The sequence below is a fragment of the Dromiciops gliroides genome, chromosome 4 (genome assembly GCF_019393635.1).
Source record: "Dromiciops gliroides isolate mDroGli1 chromosome 4, mDroGli1.pri, whole genome shotgun sequence".
Classification (NCBI taxonomy): Eukaryota; Metazoa; Chordata; class Mammalia; order Microbiotheria; family Microbiotheriidae; genus Dromiciops; species Dromiciops gliroides.
The window spans coordinates 83,907,710-83,930,789 of NC_057864.1; the positions used below are offsets into that span (position 1 = coordinate 83,907,710).

The window sequence follows — 23,080 nt, forward strand, 5'->3', positions numbered from 1 at the left end:
TATGGCCCCATATTTTGGCTAGAATTTTAAAAACCCTGGCACATGCACTGGCCTGGGGCTCAGGCCAGTGCCTCTGCAAACAGCACAGTGCTACACCCACTGGTTGTAGCCATCGCCATACCATCGGCACCTCATGTCATCACCACTTGCTGACACCTACATGGGCCTAGCAAAATTATAATGACTGGAAGCCCAATGAGGGCAGTCATGTGACTGCCAGTCAGAGCTGCCAGCCAATTGGCTTGGGGCTGTGTGTGGTCAGCCTGGGGTCGGCTGGGAAGAAGGGAGGTTTTTTGCTATTCTAGCTTGAAGCTGAAAGGCGACAGGACGCTGCTGTTTGTTCTCAGCTGATTCCTGGGTGGTGGTGTAATTCAGGTTGTATTATTTCCCTTTCCCCATTTTATTTCCTTTCCCTTAAGCCTACTGATCCTGTTTGTGTTTTTTTAATTCCATTCTTGTTAAATAAATCCTGCTCTATCTTGAGGGAGGCTGTCGGTCTCCTTCCTTGCCCCAATATTATAGCAAGCCGCCTAGTTAACACTCCTCAATTAAAAATTGTTCAGTGGGGGGGGGGGTCAGCTAGGTGGCACAGTGGATAGAGCACTGGCCTTGGACTCAGAAGGACCTGAGTTCAAATCCAGCCTCAGACACTTGACATTTACTAGCTGTGTGACCCTAGGAAAGTCGCTTAACCCTCATTGCCCCACCAAAAAAAAAAAAAATCTGTCCCCACAGGAGGAACCAAAATGTGTCACAAATACAGGTATGCATGAAAACAAATACAGCCATGTGCTACAATAATCTGCTCTGCATGTTTACACATAGGTCATATATGTGCATTGCATCTATGTGTAGTTCATCATAATTCTTTGTTTCAAATGAGTTGCTTGGAAACAACACATTTTGAAATTCTTCTTTCATGTATACACATATTTTTTCTACACAGGCATAAGCAGCTCAGTGGTACAGTGGATAAGGTATTAGAGAAAGAAACACCTGAATTCAAATTCTGTATCATATATTATTAGCTATGTGACCTGGGTTAAGTAAGTTCAGTTCTGTCTGCTTTTGCTTCCTGTCTGTAAAATGGGGCTAACAAAAGTATTTACCTCTTGGGATTATTGTGAGGATAAAATGAGATAATATTTGTAAAGTACTGTGTAAATTTGAAAATACTACATATTGTAATGATTGGAATGACGCCACCTACTGGAGACTTGCTGTGGGAAAGCTCCACCATGAGGAAAATGCCTCAGAGGCATTGTGGCTTTTCCTTGGCGTCAGGAAATGACGTTTGCTCATGGGTGCTGTCTATCAAGGCTACCAGCCAATCAACTGGAGGAGCCTCCTATGGTCTGGGAAGAGACAGGAAGGAGGAAAGGGAGCCTGCGCAGAGAGCGCGGGGGCTTTTTGGCTTCCTGACTTGATGGTGGTGGCAGCAGAGGACTTCACAGGAAATTTGAGGAAAGATAGGAATGCCAGGCTGTTAGAATTCTGTTCTCAATCCTTTTCTTTCTATTTTCCAATAAACCCTTAAAAACCTAAACTCGTTTTATCAGTGATTTTTAGTCAGTTTCCCCCAAAACTGGGGGAACAGATTAGAATCCACATTTAGAATCTTAAATTACACAATATATATATATATATATGTGTGTGTGTGTGTATATACATATATGTGTGTGCATATATATGTATGTACATACATAAAATATCAAATGCCATAGATATTATTTACACATGTATATATTCACATCTACATGCACATATGTACACATACATATAATGCAAGTGGCCTCAGGAAAAAAAAAGAAAGAAAAATAACTTTGACATACATCTAAGAAATTTCTAGGGCTTTTTTCTATCATAGTTATGATCCCTTAGAAATGAAGAAATAATATTCTTTCATCACATGCCCCATAGTCAGATGCAAACTCCATTGGCCTCTAACAACTCTTGATTGGATTCTGACACTGTTTTTATTAATGTGTGATTGGTGTAGATTTCAAGGCCTGATATTATCACAAGCTATTGAATTTCTTTTATACTTGGGTTTCTCAGGGTAGAAATATCTGACCTGACAGATGTGAAAAGTGCAGCTATATGTTTAGCATTATGGTGTAAGCAGGCCTAGATACATCTCATCTCTTGGGATAAATCAAGAAAATAATGTTAAAAAAATTAATGTGTCCATTGAGCTAGAAAATGGTGTTTATATCTCACAAAGCTTCTGTTGCAAGTATCAGTTTATTTATTTTAACTGTGGCCTGTGTTACCAGAAGTTGCCAAAAATCCTCAACCAGTTTCTTGTATTCAAATATTTTAAAACTTGCTTAAAATTATCCCTGACATTTCAGAGAGGTTGCAAATGATCACTTTTTTTAAAGGAAATTAAACAGATAACCTAGTTATGAAGGTTCTTTTTTTTCCTTCACGTAAGATATTTGGATGCATCCTTGGCTGAAATGCCACTAGCAAGATAATGATGTTGATTATGATTATTGAAATGGCAAGATTGATTATTGACATATACATGGTTCTTTGTGGTTTGAGAAGCACTTTTGTATATTATATTTTATTTGTTGCCTCACAGCAGGTCCATTAGCTTGTTGATATTATCTCTATGTTAAATGTAAAGAAAGAAAAATTACAGATATTAAATGATTTCTCTATGATCACCTAATGAGTGACGACATTCTGTAACATCCTGATGTAAAGCAAATAATGCATGACAGCCAAGTGCAATATGAGTATAATTGTAATCAATAATGAATTCAATGTTCACGGTTAACATTAGGTACATAATTGGACATTTTGACAAATGAGCATATTTATCACCTGCACTAAGGAGTGGCGAACATTAATTGATGAAAACAATAAGTTGTTATAAGATTGTATCTTGCTACTATAATCCCAACACAGTCTATGGAGTACTTTGAGGATAGTGCTCTATACATTCAAGGTCTAAAACTCGGGGCACCTAAGTGGTACAGTGGATAATGCACCAGCCCTGGATTCAGGAGGACCTGAGTTCAAATGTGGCCTCAAACACTTGAAACATACTAGCTGTGTGACCCTGGGAAAGTCATTTAACCCTCATTACCCTGTAAAAAAAAGTCTAAAACTCATGACTGGCAGTTACATTGCAATGCAATCAGATTAAAATGTCATTGGGTAATGTTAAAAATAAATAAATAAATAAGACCTATCCAACATAGATAATGTTAATTTGCAGGTTTCTTTCTTCTTTTCTTTCTTTTTTCCCCCTTTCAGCAAAAAGGTTTAAGTGACTTGCCCAGAGTCACACATCTAGTATGTGTCAAGTGTCTGAGGTCAGATTTGAACTCAGGTCCTCCTGAATCGAGGGTCAGTGCTTTATCCACTGTGCCACCTAGCTGACCCGAATTTTGGGGTTTCTAAATCAATTTGGAGGCAGGGAATTATTTCTATTTGAGATTGAAACCCCTTATCTATGCTGTAACTAATTTTCATATGGATAACTTCAATTCATAGGAAAAAAAAAAGTAATTCCTTGATTTCCTTAAAGTATTTGGTTTTATTCCCCCTGAAAATGGTAACATGTAACTAAAAATCTAGCTTCTATTTGGTAAGAATATGGGATCATTTGAATTGGATTAAGCTGAGGTTTACTTTTTCCATAAATTGCTAGTTTCCTAAGAATATATAAATATACAGAGAAACATATATATATATGTGTGTGTGTGTGTGTGTATGTGTGTGTATGAATGCATGTATGTATATATAAGCATCATCTTATATAGTATATATTATTACACAATGCATTATTAATATAATCCATCATACAATATATTATTACTATAATATACTATATTGTCATGTCATAACATATATCATATCATATTGACATGGGAAAATACAGGAGATGAAACCGAGGCTCGAGCTGAGCCCCCCAAAATGGAAGTAGAACATACTGTTTGCTCCCCTGAAGTCTGTGGTTTAGTACCAACTTCCTGACATATGCCTCTGTTTACTGAAATATGCCTTCCTGTCTGCCAAGTAGCTCATCACAATGTACCTGTGAAAACCTGCATGCCATTTTCAGACTTAAGAGATATCAAAACTGCAGCTTGGACATTTATTGGCTGCCCAGAGTATCAGAGGTGGCTCTGCTTTGGGCCATCGCGTCAATGAACTGCTCTTCCTTATTCCTGAGTGCTGTTTGGGTTTCTCCCTCGGAATTTCCCATGACAATATCACCTCATATATCATATCATGTCAGGTCATATTGGATAATATTAGAATACATGTAGAAACTTTAACATATTCATAATTATTTTAATTACTACTGGTAGATACAAATGAGACTTTAAAAATGTGATGGAATATTAGAGACCACTCAGTGAGTGATTGTATGAAAGTAAAATCTCTAAAACTAAACTGTGATAGTAATAAGATCACCATCTGTTTACCTTGGGGAGTTGAGATCATTTATTCAGACCACATAGTGTATGTGTTTCAGAAATAGGAACTGAACCCAAGTCTTTCTGTCTCCAGGCAAGGTCCTTTATCCCAAGTTGCTTCTACCACAGCAGCTTAAAGGCAACACATTAAAAGATAGAAAGTAATTGGAATAGATAGGCTTATACAGTCTCTGATATATATGTCCTTGTGTGATTGGGATCTTGGGTACTTTAATTATTACTTGGTCTCGGCATCAGAAAGGTGACAGTATCGCAGTGAGAAAGGAGATACAACAGTAAAACATCAGAACTAAAAAAATGTTGTGCCACCTAGGACAGTATAAGGAGAGGGGCTTTCATTCCTCAGTAGCCACTTGAAGCTTTACTGAATACAGGTATTACACTCAGTGATCTTCATTTATATTTTTGTAAAGTGTATTAATAATCATAGAGATATAGTGATTGTTAAAAATGTCTGATGACACAAAGCAGGAGAAACAATAGCTACCTTCAGATTATTGATGAGTTTTCAGATAGCAGAACTGGTGTGTTAGAATGGATACATTTTTGGTATTGGAGTCAGTTTTGATCTTGTATATTTATTGCAGGATATTTGTGCTACCAGGGCTTGGCCTCTGGATTATTCATTTCAGTGAAGAGAAGGACTAAAATGCAATAGAATTTCTGTTCCTTAATGATCACAGAAAGGACTGACACCTGAACATGGTGCTCCAGAATCAGGGAAACCATAGGCAGACACTGAGTTTATTGTAGTTGTCAAAGAAACAAAGCACTTCAGCACCTGCCTTGCAATGTCCACAACGACCAATGACTCAGAAAATAAGTACTGGCCACTGAAGTTTTTGCCACTGTCAATTCATTCAATATCAGAAACAGATGTGGTTTTATCAAAGGAAATAAATCAAAAGAAAGTTGATTATCATCTGTCTTGAAGATGAACTCTAAAGACAACTGTGTCTCTGCCCCTCATGTGAACAGTGCTATATGAATTGTTTCTCCTTATAAAAATGTGAGCTCCTTGAAAACAAGTAGTCTTTCTTTTCTACCCATCGTACCTAGAATTTAGCATAGTGCTTATAAAGGCTTAATGAATTACTTTTCATTCATCAATACATTCTCTCACCTTTCTGCTCCTGAGACCAAGTAATAGTTAAAGTAACAAAGCTCATAATCACAAAAGGACATGTATGTCAGAGGTTATGGACAGACAGGCATCATGGGGAAAAGCAAAAGGTAACATGAAATTTAAAAAATCCTTCTCAATGCATACCCAACTTTTCAAGAAGACATAAATGGGGAAGACATTGTGCCGTGAACTTGAGACCATTAGGTCTAGAGGTTAAACCCATTTGTTTCTTCAAAGAACAAAGAAAGCAAAATCCATTACTCTAATTCTTAAATATGACCTGAAGAGACAACTTACAAAATTGAGAATACAGTTCATTTTCTCTAATCTATTTTATACTTTCCTATCTGTGAAATTGACAAAGCCAATGGGAGTTAGTGCCAGGTCTTAGAGTGGTACCAGCTATGTTTATAACAGTCCATTAGTGATTGAACTAAGGCCAATTTTCATTTTGCTTGGATCACTGTGCTGCTCTCAGCTACCAATTCAGCTTTTTTATGTTTTTTTTAATGCTAGATTGTATTAGATTGTATTATGTTAATGCCAAAGCATGTATAATTTTTGTGATATGCTAATTATTACCAATTGTGTTCTTTTCATAAAACATTTAACATATTTTTGAAAAAGAAGAAAGGAAAGTAATTATTTAAAAGACCACTGTTTTACAGTGATTACAATCATTACAAAGTTTTCCAATTATTGCTTTTACTTCAAGAACATGAGAGTAGGAAGTAGGCTGCCTTCAAGGAACTTGAAAGAAAACATTTCTCACATTTAATAATTCTTTATCTCATGTGGGAGAAAGTCTCCTACTGTTCTTTATATTTTTAATGGAATTACCAACTAAAACACCTATGAATATTTTAACTGATTTCTGTACCATAGCATTCACTATTTGAGAAGTGAAATATAAAGTTTTACTTGAATTATTTTATTAATAACATAGAATTAGCTATGTGTAATGAAGAAGGAAAAATATCTACCCATCATCTTTTTTACCATATTGAAAATTATTTTGCTCCAGGAGACTTGGGGATTTTATTATATATTTTATTTTGTTCTTTTTTTTTTTGGCTGAACTACCAAATTGGTAAATTATCTATGGTCCTAGACTGATAATTTCCTTTCATAGGTGGAATGTATAAATTGCTATACTTAGTGAATAATTTTTTTCTAGGTAAGAATTAAGGTGTCGATATCATCACCTAGAGAAATCTCCCAAATTCCTAAATCTTTTTTTGAAAGGTTAAGTCATCAGCAGTATATTCTAGTGTTGCTTTGACATTTTGCATTTTTCCAAACTTCTGTTCCTCCTTTTACAGCAGATGAAGCATAAATATTAAACTGAGAAAGTGAGTAAAATAAAGTTTCAGGGAAAAGTAACAAAATACAATAAAATTGATGTAATAATATTTTCCTAGAAAATATTACTAGTGCTCATTGATATTATTTATGTAGTTCTCAAATGTTTTATATGGGCTTTATGTAATCAATACAACATCATCTATAAACAAGTTTATCAAAAGTATCTCAAACTCTGCAAGGAATTCATGTTCTGTGCTAGAAATCCCTATGATTGTATCAACTTCATTGATGAACATACTCTATGTTTTATGCCTCATCTGATATTAATAACTGGATAGTTATCAAATAATATAATCTATCGGGACATTTCTCAAGGAATCATGAATGTTTTTAATATGAGACAGCTTTTGGAGGAGAGGCTGGTGGATGGCATTTTGTTTTACTAAACTATAGTATTATAGATTTAGAATGGGATGTTATTCAGTCAGAAAATATTTTATTTATTGACTTCTTACTACATGCCATGAATTGTTTTATTTCATTAATCAATTAATTAATTAATTCTTTAATTCATTCATTCATTCATTTTACTGAAATTTAGGAATACGAAGAAAGGAAATAACTCTTCTATGGTCATCAAGTTCTACCCCCTTATTTTATAGATGAGGAAACTCAGATTAAAGAGGTAAGTAACCTACCCATTGTCACACAGCTAGTCATTAAGACATGTCAAACCTTAGGCTATGTAGTTATCAAAAAAGAACAACTTATCCAAAGTAGTACTCATTATTCCCTATTAATGATGAACCTATCATCATTCTCCCAGTTGCCCAGTTTCGAAACTTCAATCCTCCAGGGCAGCTAGGTGGCACAGTGGATAAAGCACTGGCCCTGAATTCAGGAGGACCTGAGTTCAAATCCAGTATCGGACACTTGACACTAGCTGTGTGACCCTGGGAAAGTCACTTAACCCTCATTGCCCCACCAAAAATAACCAAAAAACAAAAAACAAAACACTTCAATCCTCTCTCATCCATTCTATCAAGGTAGTTGCTAAATCTTTTCTTTCAGCATTTATCACATATGACCCCTTTTCTCAAATCACACAGCAAGCAAATTATCTTAGACTGTCATTCCTTTTTGCCCAGACTGTTCAATAACCACCAATTATAAATCCCTGCCTTGCATCTGTCTCTATGCCAATCTATCTTCTCAGCAGTTGCCAAGGTGATTTTCCTGAAGTGTGTATCATAAAACATTACCCACTCCTCAAAAATCTGTACTTTTTACCTGTTTACTCAATGGTGTAATATAAAGCATCCTGCATGTCATTTACAACTGTTTAACATCTGAACTTTTTCTACCTTTCAAATATGTTTATATATTCCTCCCTGCCATGCATGCTTTTCTTGACCAAAAGTGGCCTGTTTTCTGTTCTATGAATATAATAATATATCTTCTCCATAACTTTCCACTGATTTTAACTCAACCCTTGAATTCTCTCCTGCACATACAGTTTTAGAATAACTTATTTCTTTCAAAATTCAACTATAACCTCATAAACTACATGAACATTTGCCTGGTTATCCCCCTTCACTACCAAAAAAAATATCCTATGCTCTCTCTCTCTCTGTATCTCTATCTCTCTCTGTCTCTCTCTCTGTCTCTCTCTGTCTCTCTCTCTCTCTCTCTCTCTCTCTCTCTCTCTGTCTCTCTCTCCTACTTGTAATATATCTTTATCTATGTACACATTATCTTCTCCAACAAAATGCAAGCTCTTTGAAGACAGAAACTGTCGAATCCCAGTCTAATTGTCATTATATTTAACTTCAGCTGTGTATAAACACCTTTATTAATTTATGCTAAAGCTTTATCACATTACTTTATACAGGTATCTTTTGGAAATGCCAAACTCAGACATATCTCTCCAATAATCATATGGCAAAATAGCTTGTATTTCTTTGCTTGAGAACTATCTATTTATATCCTTAGACTATTTAACAATAGGAATAGCACTATTTTCCTTCAAAATTTGAATCTGTTCCTTATATATTAGAAGCGAACCTTTATCTGAGAAAATTTTTTCCAAAAATTTTCCTGATTCAACTATGCCCATCTACTTTTAGCCTTATTAGATTTGTTTGCACAAAAATTTATTTATTTTTGAATTTTACATAATCAACCCAATCTATTTTATCTTCTGTGATGCCTTCTATTACTTATATGGTCATGAACTTTTCTCCTACTCGGATATTTCATTGGTATTTTTTCAGTTTATCTGATTTATGATTTGAATTTTTAAATCTATTGGCATAATACTAGGTGGGCCAAAGGTCACAAATATTTAATAATTCCTTTATTCTTTGTTTTTAGTTTATAATTCCATAGCATCATATACAGTATATATAGGAAATGGATTTAAATTATGCATGAAAAACAAATTACATAAATGAAAAAAGTAAAGAAAATAATTTTCAAAAAGTTTTTAAAAGAAGACTTTTGGCTCATCCTGTACTAGAAATGCTGACTGGAGAAATAACATGATAAAAAAGAAATTGAGGGAATTATCATATGTAAAAAAAAAAACAAATCCATCATTTTTGAAGCTGCCATAATAGTGTACTTAAGAACCCTAAAATGCAAATTAAAATTTAATTGAAACATTTATTAACTTAAGCAAACTTGTGATATTTAAAATAAATCCACAGAAATCATAAGAATTTCTTTATAAAATCAATAAAACACAGCAAGAAGAAATAGATAATTTCATTTAAAATTAATACAAAATGTATAGAGTTACTTGGGTGTCTACTTTCCAACCTCCACAGAAGTATACATATTACTACAAACAGCAGTTTACAGAAAGAGCAACAGATCTAAATAATTTGGAAAAGTTTAAATTGTTCATGGTAGGATGGGCCAACAAAATACAAATGACAGTACTACCTAAATTCATTTACTTATTCAGTTTTATAGCAAAGGATTGCATTATAGAACTTGAGAAATAGTAACAAAATACATATTGACTGAAAAAAAGTGAATTCTCTAAAAACAAATAATGAAAATAAATTGGAATGAAAGCAGGTTGAAATGGCAGATTTCAAACTATACTACCAAGAATTAATTAGTAAAACAATTTAGTACAGGTTCAAAACAGATACACTGATGAATGGAACAGATTAGCTATAGAACATTCAGAAACAACTCAATTAAATACCCAAGTATTTGATAAAAACACGGTCCTGGGATTAGGACTCACTATTTGACAAAAACTTCTTGGAAAATTTGATAGCACTATGAAAGTAATTAGATTCAAATCTTATACTGAGATAAGCTCTAAATGAGTACACAACCTGGCAAGCCTTTAAATGTTAAGTTAGCTGAAACATTTTAGGCTTTGTTAATGCTTCACCAGAAGTTTGTCATGTAGATCACAGTTGTCAAACACATATCCTGTGCTGCATGGAGCTCACAAAACTACAAAGTGCAGCCAAAATCGGAGTAAAATGTTGTTGAGAATTATTTAATAAAATAAACTAAGAAAAAAGAAATATATTTTAGTGTGTTTTTCTAAATCAGTATATGGTCTGCAGGTAACTTATATATAGCTTAGTGACCTAAGTTGTTGTTTGAATTTGATTCACTGATCTATAATCACTAATTAATTCTTCTCACCAAAACAATCTAATGTCTATTAAAGTTAGAAGAAAATGATCATAATGATAAAAACATTGTTCCTTTGAAGAATGAACAGGTAGCATGTGGTAAGACAGCATGCTCTGGATTTGGCACTGAAATCTGTGGAACACTTTATGTTCTTTCTCTAACTCTACCCTGCACACATACAGACTTCTCTTTGTTCCCAAATTTCAAGTAACCCGGGTTCATATCCAGGGAATCTTCCTATATTCTTCCATTTCCCCCATTTCACATATTCAACCAGTGCCAAACCATGAGGAGTTTTAACTTCTACTTAACTTCTTCTAACTGTCTCCTTTCCACAAACCTATTTCAAGCCTTCATTACCTCTTTCTGGACTATTGCAATTGCCCCCTAAGGGTTTCCTTTTCAACTAGTCTCCCTACCCAACCCAAACCCCGATCACACACCTATTTTAAGCCTCCATTACCACTTCCTGGGCTATTGCAATTGCCTCCCTAAAATTTGCCTCTTCCTATATTTTCTAATTATCCAATGAAGCCTTCATATGAAGCTGCAAATCTACTTCATAGATACTAATATATATACATATATATATATATAACATATATATTTTATATAGATATATAGATACTAACACACACACACACACACACATATATATATATATATATATATATAAAATACACACACTGCCTGGTCCAAAAACCTTTCCATGATCTCCATCGAAACTTTTGTTTTTAAAGCTCTTAAGTAGATATATAATCTTCTGCAGTGTGACTTCTACTAGGTTTATTTCAAATTATTCTGTCATCCAATCTACATTCTAGGCCAATTGTCCTATTGGCTTTCCCTCAAACTTCCCCAAATATCTTATTTCCTATCTTTCTTCCTTTTCAGAGTTTGTTCCCTCCTCATCACCTTTGCTTCCCTAAATTTGTTTCTTCCTTCAAATTTCATTCCTTGTGCCATTTCAAAGTTCATGCCTCCAGTTGTGGTGGTCTCTCCTTCCTGAAAGTACATTCTTTATCTTCATAGATTTTGTATTCCCTTTGCTCCTACTCCCAATCAAATATAAGATGCTTGAGATTTTTTTGTTTCTGCCTGAAACAGGAAGAGATTTTTAAAATGTGTAATTAAATTGAACTGACCTTGAGCAAATCATTTTATTTCAATAGGTTTCTGATTCCTCATTCTAAAATGAAGGGGAAGTTAGAGAGAGACAAATTTATAAGGCTCAGATTTTATAACAATCATATACAATTATAGCATTTTTTTTTAAAAATGGACTGTCCTGCCTCAGAAGGTAAAAGGGCTCCTACCTCACCTCACTTAAAAGCTGAATCATTGCCTCGCCTAGTACTCTTGTTCAGGAATGCTTTGGACATCACAGATGTCCCTCTTAATTATTTTTTTTCTCACTTTAATTTTCTTTATTATTCAAAAAAACACAACCTTTTTATTTACTTTTTCGACTCTGTGCCTGTGCCTTCAACAGCTTCACAACAATTTTCTGCTCCTCAATCAGGAAAGCACACTTGATCCTGTCACAGACACATTTAGCACACATGGAGCTTCCCACCATATGCCCTGCCGACATGTTTTTTGGTCTTTGATTAGCCTCATAAGAACTTTAGGTCTCACTGCACGAACACCTTGAAGTCTTCCTGGGCACACACTACAGGCTGATTTTGGTGCTTTTCCAAGTTTCTTAAAAGGTAAACAATTCTGTTACCTGGGGTTCATGACAGCCAAGTTTTGTTGGAAGCTGTATTGTAGGATAACCTATGGCAATATGTCAGAAGCTGAACCTTTTTTAATTTATGTCGAGTCCGTCAGCAGAAGGGGGAAGAGGAAGTGTGTCTGAGTTCAGAGGTCAAATAGTGATTTCCCAGTATGTTCCTTGTTCAGCCCAAGGACAGAAGCATCCTGTCCCTCTTAATTATAAACCCATGATCCTATAACAGATGTCTAAACACAAAACAGACTGATGCTTTTAAACAGTCAGATTCAACAAAGCAGTCAAACCTAAGTGAAATCTATTTCCTTCCTCAGGGTAAACAAACAAAAATCATATTCTATTCACACGGCCTTTTTGCTCTGTATAATTAATAGTCTTCACAGATTTAAATGGTCCATATATTTTATAATGTATAAGTTCAAGACAGTTCCTAATGTTTATTTTCTTTATTAATTAAATATAAAATTCTTTTACTCACTGTCACAAAGGAAGGCAAAAGCACTGATAATTATTGTCATTTTCTATATACTTCATTTGACAAGAGCTGGCCAGCCCATTGACCCAAATGAAGATACCACTTTCCTATAAGAACTAAATAGGCCATAATACTTCACTTGGTGCTTGGTGATGCCCATAGAAAAAGAACATTCATATTTTTTAATTAAAAAAAAGTTGTCTAATATAGTTGCTACAAGTAACGGCAGGCTTAAAAACAACTTATTGAAGTTAATAAAACAGTGTGAGTTGTATTTCACAGTGTTATCATTAGAGTACTCAGTGGTACCATGGGTAGTGGTACTTTTTTAAAAGGAAACAAAACAAATTAATTATGGTAGTGAGCATAGTGATAAGACATTTTTAAAGTGACTAGCCTTTGGAATCAACTTCAGTGAAGGGATTGTAGCTTGATTTTAAGCAAGCTTTCTTAAGTTATTTATTCCAGCAAGAGAAACCAGGAAAGTACATGTAGACTATGCAAGGAAGCAGTAATCTTACTTTAATTATTTTTGTTCCTATGCAAGTAGAAAATCACATAGGTATATGTATGTGTATATGCATATATGCCTACATATATATGCGTGCATGCTTATGATTTTTATGTGCGTATGCATGTATATATGTACTGAGGCAGCTAGGTAGTGCAGTGGGTAGAGTACCAGGCTTAAAGTCAGGATGACTCCTCTTCCTGAGTTCAACTCTGGCCTTAGACACTTACTAGCTATGTGCTGCTGGTCAAGTAACTTAACCTTGTTTGCTTCAGTTTCTTCCTCTATAAAAAGATCTGGGGAAGGAAATGGCAAACCACTCCAGTATCTTTGCCAAGAAAACCCAATATGGGGTCATGAAGAGTTGGACACAAGTGAAAAACAACCAAAAATCTCCCATATGTGTCTTAAATGTGTACATACACACATAAAGATATGTGTACATTTGTATGTATATGAGTATATATAGGCACATATGCACACATACACACATGTATTGGCACCAGACCTGTAGTCAAAAAGACTTAAGTTCAAGTCTAGAATCAGACAATTATTAGCAATACAACACTGGAAAAATTACTTAATTTCTGCTTTAGTTTCTTCATTTGTAAAATGGGAATAATAATAGCTTTTACCTCCCAGGTTGTTGTTGTTTTGTTTTGTTTTTTCATGATAAAATGTGGAAACACTAGTATACTGCTTTGCAAAATGTCATAATCACATCATCATAGTTAGGATATATATATATATGTGTATATATATGCATGTATGTATGTGTGTGTATATTGATATATATGTATATATATATTTGTATCAATAGATATATATACATATATACACATGTATAAATACATAAGCATTTAAATATTTTTATTTTTATTTATTTATTACAAAACAAAACAAAATAAAAAACAATAAAATCAAGTTCATACAACCAATAGCATAAATAAATAAAAATAAGTTCCATTAATTCAGGGAGAAATGAATTTATTAGAAGTTCTCTGAAACCCCCCCCCCAAAAAAAAAATCAGTCTATACTTTGTTTTGTTTTGATTTTGTAGGTCAATGAGGGTTAAGTGACTTGCCCAGGGTCACACAGCTGGTATGTTTCAAGTGTCTGAGGCTGTACTTGAACTCAGGTCCTCCTGAATCCAGGGCTGGTGCTTTATCCACTGCACCACCCAGCTGCCCCAAAAGTGCTACATTTATTTATTATACTTTGTTAAGTCTTTTAAAGCCTTTAACTTATCTCGCACAATTTTAATATAGGCATAGAAACTACCTTGTTTATTAGGGATTTTCCAAGGCAGGATTTTGTTCTACTGTCATTTTTTTTTTTAAATTAACAAACAGTAAATAGAGTGGGAATTATTTCCCATACTTTTCAGTAAATTGTGTGACCAAAATCATGTGGTCTTCTGCACAAGATTACTGACAAAAGCCTTTTTGTTCCCTTCTCATGCATTCATCAATATTGCCCTCTATTTGCATATAGAGTATGCTCCTATAGTCATCCTAGAGGCAAGGAAGTGGGAGGATATTTCAGTATTTCTTGACATTTTGGTCACTTCCATCTAAAATAGGATAGCCAGGACTTGAGGATTCCCAGAAACTCTGCATTAAATAGATATTTCAGGAAATGATAATGTGTCAGTAGGGGGAGGGAAAGGAAGAAGACAAGAAAGTCATGCTAACATCCTCTAAATATTTTGAAGGATTGTCATACGAGGCAAAGGATTTTCTTAAGGGAACACAACTATGAATAAAGTTGCAGGGAGCTGAAGATGCTAACTTGATATAAAGAAAAACTGCCACAACAGTTAGAGATAAATAAGTGAAATGGGCTGCCCATATTTGATAGTGTGTGCTTCACTAGAGGCAATCTGCAAAGGAAATATTGACAAACACTTGGGAATATATTGTAATGAGAAATCTTAGTCAGGTATACTTCCAATTTGATAACCTCTGAAGTATCTCTCCTCAGTGGATTTGCCATTATAATCCTATTTATATTTTCAGATTTGGAGTGGGCATAGTAGCTCGAGAGTTGGTCTAAAAGTGAAGAAGAACAAGTTGTAAGTCCTTCGCATGACACATATTGACCTTCAGTGTCACTTAATCTCTCAGTTCCCTAGAGGGCTCTCTAAAAAGGTGGCAGAAAGGTTGAGATCTATATTTGTAAATGGGATTTCTTTACTTCCAAGTTTGATTTTTAAAAATTTTTTATAAAGTTGGATCTGCCTGATTGCTTTATTAAACATTAATGAGATATTTTTAAAATAATGACATAACTAATATAATAATGGGAATATTTTGCATGACTTCACATGTATAAGCAATATCATATTGCTTTCCTTCTCAAGAAGTGGTGGATGAGGAGGAAGAGAAATATCAAGTGCACAGAACCCTAACCCTTATAATTATTTTTTAAAGTATATTCATTTTTTTATCCAAATACCTTGATTACAAATGTTTATATGGAAAAAATGAGCAAAAGTTATATTCCTATTAGGAAATGCAAACTGGGTAAAATATTATTATGGAAAGAAAACATAATACATCTTAGTCATTAGAATGTAACTTGGTCTATTGAAGGCAGGAGTTTTGTTGTATTTTCAGTACAAATAACAAATGATGCAAGTTGAGAATGGAAATGTAACAAGAACTATGCATGTATGTGTTTGCATAATATATGTAATAGATATTATATCTATTATGTATCACATACACAAATATGTGTGTATATACATACATATACATGTATGTATATGTATACACATTATGCACACAAACACACACATATCTTTCTCAGATTCTCTATCATTACAGATAAAAGAACATTTGGCTATGTATTCATTCTAATGTCACATATACCTAGTTTTGAGGAAAATTCTTATAATGTTAAGTCTTGGTCTAGCCCACTAAATTTAGCTTTTAGCAAAGATAGAGATAAGAAAGCAAATAATATCTTGCTAAAAGGTACTATAAATAATTAAGTAATATCCATACTAAAAATGTATGCACCAAGTAGAATAGCATCCAAATTCTTAGAGAAGTTAAATGAGTTACAAGAGGAAATAGACAACAAATCTATACTAGTGGGGGATCTGAATCTTCCCCCTCTCATAATCAAATAAATCTAGCCACAAAAAAAAAATAAAAAAGAAGTTAAAGAAGTGAATAGAATGTTAGAAAAATTAGACATGATAGATGTCTAGAGAAAATTGAATGGGGATAGAAAGGAATATACCTTTTTCTCAGCAGTGCATGGCACATTTTCAAAAATTGACCATGTATTAGGGCACAAAAACTTTATAATCAAATGTAGAAAGGCAGGAATAATAAATACATCCTTCTCAGATCATGATGCAATAAAAATTACATGAAATAAAGTACCATGGAAAGGTGGACTGAAAATTAATTGGAAACTAAATAATTTCCTTCTAAAGATTGAGTGGTTCAAACAACAAATCATAGAAACAATCAATAACTTCAAGAGAATTACAATAATGAGACAACATACCAAAATCTACCATTTTAAGCAAAGGTATGGACCAACTTCCAGCTAAGGTTTATGGTACCTCAGTGTTCTATAAATTGCATAGAGAGCATAGAATGGTGAATGCTTAACTCACAAGCAAGAATATCTATATTCAAAATTTCTGACACTTTCTAGCTATAGTAGCTATACAGATTGTTTAAACTCTGTTTCCCTCAGGTAACTCTCTAGAATTTATCAAAGTCATACACTGGTTAAGATCTACATTGTTTGGATAGGTCACCTCTGATGAAATTAAAGATTTCCACATATTTGAGTATGCCTTATGCTTCTATGTACAAAATTACCCAAATCAGACTTTGATTTTGTTCTGATATACTCAATAAAATAAATATATTACAAAGAAGTGACAATTTAATCCATTTATAGAACTCCATTATTCAGAAAGATTTTATTATTTAATGTACACATGGTAGCTGACAGTAAGCATTTAATGAGTTAAAAGTCATATGTTAAACCTTTAAAACATATTATAAAAACTTAAATTATAATTAGAAAAATACAAGTGTAATATACATATTTTTTCATGAATTATCCCTTTAAGCTGTTAAAAAAATGCAAAACTGAAGGTCAAATTAATTGCTTTTCTCTCCCTCTACAGACAGATGCACATGTACATTGCACGTATATACCATCATAGGCTGACAGTGACACACACATACACACACACACACACACACACACACACACACACAGACATTCACACAAAATTTCAAAAATATTGGAGCATGCATAATGAAATCTACATAAAGTCAGAAGTCGTTTCAGAAGTTACAACTCAAGTTGTTGCAGTCTGTTCTTAAGGACAGGTTACCGTTAAGCATTAAAAGGAACAGAGAGAATAAAAATATTTTCCATGATACTGAATCATTTTTAAAATCCTGTTTTGTGAGGGCAGGTAAGTGATGCAGTGGATAAAGCACGGCTCTGGATTCAGGAGGACCTGAGTTCAAATCTGACCTCAGACACTTGACACTTACTAGCAGTGTGACCCTGGGCAAGTCACTTAACCCTCATTGCCCCGAAAAAAAAAATCCTGTGCTTTAGCTTTTGGGGTATACTATATTCCCATTTCTCTTATTTGTTCAGGTGCATATTGTGCATATTGATTATCCGGTAATTTGGAATTCCATTCTAGAAAATATTTTGTTGGGTTATTCAGAAAATGTAGTGAAGTGTAGAACCAAGAATTATGGAGCTTTCAGTTAATATCTCAAACAGGTTTTTTCAGAGTAAATGCTCATTTATATTCCATAGGAACAAGTCTCTTCCCCAGATTTGCCTTAGGCAATTGGTGTTTCATGAGTCATAAATGTCTCTCTCTTTTGATAACTTTTATGGTAGTGACACCTGACACAATCAGCATTTTTCCTTTCTTTCCATATATTTTTGACCTATGTATCAGCTTTCATATTTCTATTTATAAGTTCCTCTGTTAAGTAGTGAGTTAGATGACCAATACCTACCTTGCACTTGGTTTTTGGTGTACAAACTAAAGCTGAATGGAAATTTCTGTAGCTAGATTATCATAGAATAAGAGTTGTATTTCTTTCCTTTATGGAAGAGTATACCATTAAACATAAAAGGAACAGAAATGAATGACATGGAAACAGATGCTTTTCATACTATAAGCACTTTATAATGTGGTAGTGTGCTGCAGTAGAATGACCATAGAGTTTGGAATAAGTGGTATTAGATTCAAAATTAACTTCTGTCATTTACTCCCTGTGGGATTTGGGACAAGCCAATTAAACTCTTGAAGTCTCACTTTCCTCATCCAAAAAATGAGAAGGTTAAAATACGTGGCTATTTAAGTTCCCTTACAGCTCTAAATTTTAAATACATGGGGCACATGGCAACATAGTATAGTAGACAGAGAAACAATGTAAGAGGAAAAACTGTGTTCATGTGTGACACATTCTATGTGATCTTGAGAAAATGACAAATTCTCAGATCTCCCAAGCCATTTTATATAATTGGAAAGTAGCTATAAATTCCAAAATTGTGCCTCTAACATTATTTAGCACTTTTCCCATTTTAATGCTTACTAAACTAGATCAAGTTACAGTTCATGTCTAATGCTTTTGTTTCTTTTTTGTATTTTTCAAAGAAAACAAGCATATGTTCTAAAACATATTTTATTTTATAAAGTTGGATCTGCTTTAAGGCTTCATTAAACATTAATGAGATACTTTAAAAATAATCACATAGATAATATAATATGGAAGTATTTTACATGACTTCACATATATAATCAATATCATAGTCAATATTCTCAAGAGGTGGGGATGAGAGGGAGGAAAAATAGTTTGAAAGTTAATTTAAAAAATACTATATATTTATTGTTTTGATTGGAGATTGGGAAATATTTTAAAAATAAATGAAATATATTAAAATAATGACATAGTATATTTGGCTAATGATATTTATTAGATATAAAGATCAACCTAATTTAGCAAATTCATCAATGAATCAAACATTTTTCAAGCATCCATTATGTTTTAGACACTATACATGGCACCCTGAAGTTGTGAGGACCTGAGTTCAAATCTCACCTCAGACACTTACTAGCTATGTGACCCTGAGCAATTCATTTACCTCCAGGGGCTTAAGACCTACTTGGTGAAGTAAATAAGAATTTCTATGGTACCTACATTATACCAGGGAATAAGTACTTTCCCAAATAATTTAGTTGATACTGAAAAGAACCCTGGGAGGTAGGTCTATTATTATTCTCTTTTTATACTTAAGGTAACTTGGGTATAGAGTTTAAGTTACTAACCTGGTGTCATACAGCTAGTGTATATCTGAGGCATTTGAACTCGTCTTCCTAATTCTAGACCCAGCACTCTATTAAATATGCAACCAACTTCCTCTAGTGCAATACCCATGTATATGTCTATAGACATACAAATGATACTGAAGCTAGACTACATATTTTATATATACATACATATACGTGCATATATATGTATAGTACCACACATGTGTAATATTCAGGTACACATTAGTGTAGCACAAACCTATATATGTATATATGTAAATATCATTATATGTGTATGTACTTTATGCATATATATAAATGCCATATATGTTTGTGTATGCATATGTGTGTTTATATTATGTATTGTTTATTATATATTGTAGGGTATACTTTTTAGGGGTAGGTACATTCTAGTAGCTGGTGGATAAGGAAAAGCTGAATGAAGGAGATAATACTTGAGGTGAACCTTGAAAACAAACAAATTAGGTATTCTCAGAATCAGATGTAAAGAGTAAGTGCATTCCTGGATTGGGGGACTATTTGTCTAGAAGGCCCACAGATGTGTTGAGGAGTATAGTAAAGTCAAATGAAATATAAGAACAGCAATAAGTCTAGTTTGACTAGACTTTATACTGTTTGATAAAGAATAATATGTAATAAGCAGGCAAAGGTAATCTGGAGACAGACTGTGTTCGGATTTATTATCAAAACAAGCAGGTTTGATCTGCACATGGCATATATGGAGGACGAAACAGAATGTGTCCTTGAGATATGCCCTGAAAATGGCAATTTTTGCTTGAGTCGAATACATTGGAGTGACATAAACATTCTTTTTGAGGTCTTTGTTCTTTAAAAGTTCTTTCCTGATAGTATGTCCTGTCATTTTGTTTTGTTTTCTAATCTGCCTGAGAGTAATTTTCTTACTTCTTTTCTCAAATAAGATCAATAAGTTCAATTTGGCCTATAATATGTAGTGACCATAGACTCAGAAGAAACAATTCTTAAACCATAGAATTGTCCCCCTCTCCCATAATTTAGCTATAAGTCTGATAGGGAAGCTAGCCTGATATTTTAAGACAGGGTAATTTCATTCCATAAATATAGCAGATACACATTAGTATATATGTATAGCATGTTGGGAACAATTATAAGAATCTATTTTAATGTAAGGATCACCAATTTTATTTAAGATGCTTGAAAAAGAAACTTCTTAGAACATTCAAGTTCATTTTCTTTGAATAAATTGCTTGAAAATAAAACTCATATCTTTATGATTCCATCCACTGTACTACCTAAATGTCTTTTAAATGAAGAGATGAAATACTAAAAAATGGCAAAATTTACTTAACCATTGCAAATATCCCTTATTGTATGAGGAAATTCACCTGACCTCTGCCCCCACTTTATGCTGAAAGTTACCTCCTTCCATGAGACTCTTCACTTTGATTAGTTGGTTCCTCTCAAAACCTCCATCTTAAAATGACCTAAACAGCCATAACTTCATTCTGGGCTCTACTTCTTACCTCCGAACTTTCTCCTCTATCCTTTGTTCATCCTGGTACCTTCCCCTCCCAACATGAAAACTGCTTATTAGGTCCTTTTTATGCATCCACCCTTAGAATATAAACTACTTGAGGGTGGGGAATATCTTTCTGCTTATGTTTGTATTCTCTTTTTCTAGCACAGTGCCTGGTACATAGTTACTGTTTAATAAATTCTTCTTCTCTTGACTTTTAATTCTTTTGGGTGAAGCAACTCATTTCATTGGATAATTTCTTGCTTTTAATTTCAAAGAGATAAAAAAATGCCTGCTCCTTCTCAAACTTTTATAAAGGTTTTCCCATTTAAATTTTTGGCCTTTGCAACTGATAATAAGTGTCAATTTAATTCTCTCCTCATGAAGTTTCTCTTTATACCTTAAAATTGTTGTCAGATTTTTAAAAGTTACTACAAGTCCTGTAGATTTCTCAATAAGAAAATAAAATATGTACACAGTAGAATGCATTAATTAAATGCTAAATAAAATCAATTGAGTAATACTCCATTATTATACTTTTTGCACATTCATTTTCAGAGCTACGTCCTGTGCTTACTCAAAAACTGTGATCTTAATGGCATGGATGATCCCTTCAGTGATGCAGCTAACAATCCATCTCTACCTCCTCATCATGTTTGATTTTTGGCCAAATCCTTTCATAAAATTGACACAGGGGTTCCACCCAAAATTATAGTGCCTCCTCATATTCTCTTAACCTCATGAAGACACTAGTGTAACACATGGGCTGTTCATTGTTTATCTCTCTTGCCCTGTGATCAAGCCACCTTTTTTTTTTTTTTTTGTGGCACAATGAGGGTTAAGTGACTTGCCCAGGGTCACACAGCTAGTGTCAAGTGTCTGAGGTCAGAATTGAGCTCAGATCCTCCTGAATCCAGCATCTTTTTTTTAAAGACTTCTTTAACATCATCCCTTACTATGATTTTTCTTCCCAGTTATTTGTTATGCTGTAGTATCCCATTCAGATCCAAAATATGCACCTGCCTTTGCCATTTATGTTATTTCAATTCTTCACCATAAATAATTATGATCTTTAGACATTGTGAGGTAGACCACCATTTTTCTTGTCTCTATATGAGGTATAAAAAGTTCAGCAATCTATCCATTAATCCACGAGCATTTGTTAAGTTCCTTTTATATGTTCCACATTATGTTTGGAATCAGGGATACAAAAGTCAAAAGCAAAACAAATTCTCCACCTATGGATTTAAGATTTAAATGCCAAAGAGAGAACTTTATATTTGATCCAAGAGTTTTTATGAGCCACTAGAGATGATAGAGTTGAGAGGCAGCAGGTTCTCATGTTGATGGTGCATCCCTTTCCAAATAATTAACCAAGATTTATTTAAATAATGAACAATCAACACATTTATTAAATACCTAGTGATACAAGAACAAAAATGAAATATTCTCTACCATTAAATTCCATTCTCTCAAGGAAAACAACATGTATATATGCAAAGAAACCCCCAAATATGAACCAATGCTTCTACTCTGTGCACAGAACCAGGAGATTCAAAGACAAAATGACATAATACCTACACACTTTACAATCCCTTCTTCCCCCATCAATTGAATTGTCATCCACTTAAGTCATGTCACTTTCAGTCAAAGAAATCATGTTTTTTTCTTTTTTATTTAAAACTAGGAATGATATTATTTTTTTCTTCTGGGCCTGAAATTTCCTTTCTGCCCTGTCCCTGTAATGATATAACCTACCCTTCTCATTTGAAATATGAAATAAATTATATTTCATAAAAGCACTTTAATGAATATATTACTTGACCTATATAACACAGGAGGAAAATGCAAAATAGATACTCCTTCTAAAAGAAAAAAAAAATGACAGAAAGTAAATGCAGGTTAGAGTAACTGCAGGAAATAGACTGCATGCTAAGTCAATTAATAGTTTGTGAGTAACTTT

The 23,080-nt window shown here is 33.7% G+C and overlaps 1 pseudogene; it reads left to right on the top strand.

The window, feature by feature from the left end:
• Window positions 1-21,777, top strand: part of LOC122754631 — a 134,888-nt pseudogene extending 113,111 nt beyond the window's left edge.
• Window positions 21,778-23,080: the final 1,303 nt, after the last annotated feature.